Here is a 6,195-nt window from a genome sequence, read left to right as displayed (position 1 = left end):
GACAACGCTTCCACATTCTCCTCATTCCTACCCGGTCCCGTAGGGGTTGTTGGATGTATCCCTGCAAGCTCAGGAGGCCGCGTAAACCCCCCTCTTCTTCATGGTAGCAAGCGGTGCTCATGGATACACGGATGCGCGCGAAAGGCGAGCGTCTCTTTGCGAGCTGGACCGTGCTGTGCCCAACGGCGGCCACTGCAAAGGAACCGGACAGAAGTGGAGAGCCGCCGAATAAAGGAACTGGAAAAGGCAAGAAAAATATACACTCCGGCCATGAGGCGAAGAGCGCGCACCGCCGCGCCCTAAAAAATAAAAAAATGGGTAGTACGCATGCACCATGTGACCAAGCGAACGCCGTTGCGTTGTCGGGAGAACGAATGCCGCGTCACGCCTCCTCCTCTCATACGTCGCCCTCGCCGCGAGACCCTTTCCTCGCGTCGGGCACCGCATTGGTCGCATAGAGAAAGAGATTTTGGTCGTGTGCCGATCGAGGAAAAACGAGAAGAGCGGCATGCAGCAATCGGAAACTTCCTGACTGCTGGTTGCAGCCATTACAGCGGGAACGAGCACACCTAGCCGGCCAGCGTATCGCGTCAAGTATACCTTCAAATTTCAACGAGCATCACCACGTCGCTTTGTGTTTGCAAATTTTGCGATTGCCATGCATGCCACTACTACGGCCCGGTGCACATGGCGGCAGCGGCGATGCAACGGTTGATGCAGCTGCCCAGGAATTCACGCCGCGCCTGAAACCCCTTTGACTCAATATCGTGTGAGTAGCGACAGGTTTGCGTTGCCGTTGTTTCACTTGGTGCTGCAACGTTTAAGTCTCCAGCAGTCATCTGTTGCGCGTTTCCGTTGTTACGGCTCTCGGACGAACCACTCCGGGAGCTCCACTGGATCGCCGATTCTTGAACGCGTCGGTAAGTCGATCGAAGCAAATATAAGGTTCAATGTCCAGGAGCAGTGCTATGCAAATAGCCGAGGTATGTTGGGCAGACATGACAAACGTTTGGTGCAGTTTTGTCTTTATCGTTTCCAGTGTGCTAATATCAACTTGCCAAGCATATTGCGTGGCGTCTGTAGAGGCATAGTTTCGGATTTGCGTCTAGCGCCTGCAGGAATGTTGGTTCGCGTATAGCTGACCCATTGAAGCCTGTCGTATTTCACGTCGAATGTTGTCAGATAGAAAGTCAGTGCATATGAGATACGAGCGCTATTTAATCGCAGTGTGCTGTCGACCAATTTTTCTGGGGAAAATATGGAGGCTCCAGACAAGTAAAACCTACGCAGCTCTGTTGACAGTCGTGTGGGCTAGCCATTTTGCAGTATTTACGGTTGTTTCAGCCCACATATAGTTAACTAGGAGTAACTATATAGGTATGCTGTAAGACTCGTTAAATATTCGCTTTAAAAAGAGGTGTCAGTACGATGTACGGTAGTAGATCACCTTGGAAAACGGCCAGATAAAATATTCACGATCAGGATTCAGTACCGTTTCTGAAAAAGCAATAATAGTCACATCTGGATACTGGGCTGCATGACTCAACTGCACTCAGTAGATTTTGTCGCTAAGGACACTCTGTCTTTAAAAACTTGGTTAAAACTTGGTTAAATTTAGCTGCTATGCCTAGTATAGACGGACACTCGATGGAAACTGCTTGCAAGGAAACGAATCCACATGCAGCTTTTGTTCATTGCGCGAAAGGGAAAGAATGTGATGCCAGCTGCCCATATATATAACTACCATGCTAACGGCATACTTTTTTCGTTGTTTTACCTGAGGCTGCTATCCGCTCAATGTTACTGGTACATTTCTACCTGTTCGCCCTTGTGTTATGCGTAATCCCTATATTGGAATGCAGATGTGACTTATTGCTGCTTAAAAGTTTTATTCCACACAGTTCACCCTGTCCTGGTGCATGCAGTGTTCTGGGAAGATCATTGTAGTTTAATTTAGCCATAGCGTATGAAGACCCTTAATAACTAAAAGCAGATTTTAAAAGGTTTTGCACTCTGAGCTGATTTCATAATTAAAGAAGCTTTCAGAGAAATGCAGTTTGCAAGTACAAAGTGTTGGTGGCATCAGATATACATAATCGTTTTCCTTGTCGTGAGAAAAATTGACGTTGGCTGCATTGGTATGCCACATATGAAAAATGAAGCTAAATAAATGTGCTGTTTGATAGTATGCACTCAAAATTAAAATGTTAGGCAGCAGTACGCTAATACAACCATTGCTGATTAAAGCTTTGATAAAAATTATGGTAAAATATTTTGAAGTTAAGCTTGCAACACGATATTTTTTTTTCGAATTACATAAAAGTTGTTTCATGAGACGTGAAATTTTCACTACCCTGGCTGCAATATACTTGTTTTAGCTGAAAAAAAAAAAAAGATTTTGCATACCTGCTCTGAATAAAAGTTTATATCAGTCTGCCTGGTATAAAAGAAGCTTTTTCGGGAGGTGTTTCTCTTTGGAAGGAGTTTCTCTGTTTCATATATTTTGTATTTGTAAATACAAGGAAGGGCAAACACATGTACAGATATATCTGGATATGATAGAAGAAAACATTGTTATAGCGTGTGTTAGCTGCGCAGTTTCCACATTAAGTTTACTGACCTCAATGCACGAAAGCACAGCTGTTCCTCCTTAACGTTTTTAGCTTCCAACAAAACTCGCATTAGTGCACAAAACGAGTCCAATATTTATTATCAGTTGTTAACGTAAGTGATCAGCAAGTTAAATAACACTATTCACTCGCACATGTCCTCAGACACAGCAAAACTCAAGGCATGATAAGTTACTGTATGGGTGTGTGTAATATTGTATGGCATAAGCGAAAATTGAAAGATGCATGCAGACGCCCATTAAGCATGAACAGCAGCAAGATGCCTTATATGCATTAACCTGGGAGCAAAAGGACCAGAAAACAAGCAGTCATCACTCTAGTAGAGATACAGTCTTAGCAGTGCGAGAATGTTTTTGTACATATGAGCAAGGCATCGAATGCGACCTATATTGTATTGTGGGTCGTCTGTTCCAGTGCGGAGTTATTTGGTCAATTGGGCACATAATGTTGACGCACTGTAAATAACAGCCATAATTATGTAAAAATCCCAATTGTATGTTTTAGGCGGTACAAAGAAAAATGAGTAAACTTAAAGATAAGTAAAAATGAGCATGCAGAAAGCAATGTTTCCTGTTGAATAGAAATTAATATTTTCAGTGCTTTCCATAACCATTCATCGACACCACTAAAACAAGACTATCTGATATCATTCTGAGGCTGAAATACTATCAGTAGAATTAAAAAATTTTACTTCACAAGCCGAAAACTAACACCAATTTAGTTTACAGGTGGTCTGGGTATGAGGAGATTAGGCATGCTTGCTAGAAACGGTTGCGCACCGCATTCTTCTGTCCATCACCAAAACTCACCGCTTCAAGCAATGTTACAAGTTACTTCAAAAAACTGAAAACTTGTGTCTTGCATATTTCTTGGATGTCTAGGAAAAGTAATAGATATACAAGTCATATCATAGCAAGTCCAAAAGTGCATTCGTAATCATGAAATTGCAAACGATACACATGGCTCACCAGTGGGTCCATGCTTGATGAGCATGGTATAGAAAGAGGAGTTTATTCAATTGCAGAATATCATCTTTAGTTAATTTTTGATGGCTCTGAACCTCTTGTAACGCTTCTCATCCATGGTGAGCAGCATTTTTTCAGGACAAAGCTCTAAAGTACCTGTTGCTCCTGTTGTGCAGTGTTGTGTTTTTATTTTATTGTCATGAGGGCACAAGGTGCGGCCTGCTGCATCGGCCGAAACGGCGGGAGGCACCTACTTCCCGTCCCCGCCGCCGCGGCCACCGTTTGGGTAGAGCCGGGCGCGGAGAGCTGCACCTGGCTGCACTTTGAGTGTGGTGTCGGCGTGTAGGAGCCTGTTATTTTAAGGATATAAAAGCTCTGCTTTACACAGTTTGGGAACACGAATACGTACATACTGTCATGTCTAGTGTGAGCATGTCAGCCCTTAGCGCTCGTTCTGTAATGGTGTATACTGGAAGGTACAACGAAAAACTCCTGTGACAGTAGTTCAATGCCACTCATTTGGAGTGCTCGCATTACAGCGATGTTGCATTCGGGTCATGCGGCTGTAAACAGTTTGAAGCTGTTCAGCAGCCACGGTAGCCTAATGCATAACCCTTTCAGTCACTTATGTCGCGAATTCCATGCATTTACTCTTTCCTGTGTACAGCTTGTATACACAAAATTAATGTCAACCTGTTCTAAGCTGCCAGCGCTATCCAATAAAAATGTGGTCCTACTGTACTATCGATCATATCCTGTACTGTACTATCGATCATATCGATCACGATACTATCGATCATATCCATACCATCAATCAGGTGATAGAAAAATGCTCGGAATATAACCAGCCCTTATACATAGCATTCATTGATTACGATAAAGCATTTGAGTCAGTTGAAACCTCGGCGGTGATGCAGACATTGCAAAATCAGGGGCTGTACGTGAAAGTGCTGGAAGATATATATAGTGGCTGCACAGCAACCATAGTTCTGCATAAAGAAAGTAACAAAATTCCCATAAAGAAAGGTGTTAGGCAAGGAGACACGATCTCCCCAGTACTATTCACAGCTTGCTTAGAGGAAGTATTCAGAGACTTGGAATGGGAGCAGTTAGGGATAAGGGTAGATGGAGAATACCTCAGTAATCTGAGGTTTGCTGATGACATTGCCTTGCTAAGCAACTCGGGGGATGAACTGCAAATAATGATTGGTGACCTAGAAAGGAAAAGTAGAAAGGTAGGCTTGAAAATCAATATGCAGAAGAATAAGGTAATGTTTAACAGCCTCGGAAAGGAACAGCAGTTTACATTAGGTAGCGGAGTACTGGAAGTAGTACGCAAATATGTCTACTTAGGACAGGTAGTAACCGCAGATCCGGACCATGAAAAGGAAATAACAAGAAGAATAAGATTGGGATGGAGCGCATTTGGCAAACACTCACAGATTATGACTAGCAGCTTGCCGGTATCGCTAAAGAGGAAAGTATATAACAGTTGCATCTTACCTGTACTCACCTATGGGGCTGAAACGTGGAGGCTAACCAAGAGAGTTCTACTTAAGTTGAAGACAACCCAGAGGGCCATGGAACGAAAAATGGTAGGGGTAACATTTAAGAGATAGGAAGCGTGCAGAGTGGGTCAGAGAAATAACTCAGGTTACATACTAGTGGAAATTAAGAAGAAGAAATGGGCATGGGCAGGGCATGTAGTGCGAAGAGAGGATAACCGATGGTCGCTTAGGGTAACAAACTGGATTCCAAGGGAAGGAAAGCGTAGCAGGGGGCGGCAAAGTTAGGTGGGCGGATGAGGTTAAGAAGTTCGCAGGGTTCAAGTGGATGCAGCTAGCACAGAACCGGGTTAAGTGGAGAAATATAGGAGAGGCCTTCGCCCTGCAGTGGGTATAGTCAGGCTGATGATGATGATCATGACTGTAAGCAGCCTCTGTGAAAATGCGACTTATAGCCAACCTTTCTATAGTCTCATTCTCTGACAAATGTTTCGGTGGAAATAGGAATGTGTTTATTAGGTAAAATTTGGACGATAACCTGGGATCTTCGACTTAGTGGGAGACTTTAGACTTTGTACACCAGAACGCTATCCGTCATGGCTGTCCGCATTGTACACGACCAAAGTAAGCGCGCTTCAATAGTGCCGATCTGCTTCAGGGCGCTACGTATATGAGGCCGAAAGCGTTTTATTCCTATATTTATTTGCTTCTCGCGAACCCATATAATTTTGCTGGTTTGCAATTTTCAATGGAAAAACGCGCATCCAGTGTCGCAGTTGTGAAACTAATCGTTACCTGCGATCACAAGAATGTTTTGCTAATATTGAGCACATTTCCACGGAATATCACAGATGTCAGGTGCCATAAGTTATAAAAATAGATTTAGTACTGCGAAGTTATGAAACGCTTCTGCGCGAAACTGCAGCCGAGCTTCAGCCAGTAGCTCGGTACATTTATTTCATGACGCAAAAAAGGAAGAAAATTAACATTCACAGACAGAGAACCCTCCTTGAGAGAGTTTTATGTCATAGTCTTAAACGCCGCTCCACTGTTGAGTTGACATTTCCAGCTTAGTTTGCTATCAGTGGGCGCATC

The 6,195-nt window shown here is 43.6% G+C and overlaps 1 protein-coding gene across 3 annotated transcripts in view; it reads left to right on the top strand.

Moving 5' to 3' along the window:
- The first annotated feature begins 434 nt into the window (after nucleotides 1–434).
- LOC146195002 (uncharacterized) overlaps nucleotides 435–6,195 on the top strand; it is a 32,281-nt gene continuing 26,520 nt past the window's right edge. For 2 of the 3 annotated variants that reach the window (XM_084597607.1, XM_084597605.1), the window contains exon 1: nucleotides 435–769. The gene's annotated coding sequence lies outside the window, so the exon portion shown is untranslated. The other variant, XM_084597606.1, reaches the window with a different exon arrangement.

Source organism: Amblyomma maculatum, chromosome 3, assembly GCF_055883805.1.
Source record: "Amblyomma maculatum isolate TAMU_Amacu chromosome 3, ASM5588380v1, whole genome shotgun sequence".
NCBI lineage: Eukaryota > Metazoa > Arthropoda > Arachnida > Ixodida > Ixodidae > Amblyomma > Amblyomma maculatum.
The sequence above is the reverse complement of the archived record's forward strand: the minus strand, read 5'-3'. Positions and strand labels throughout refer to the sequence as shown.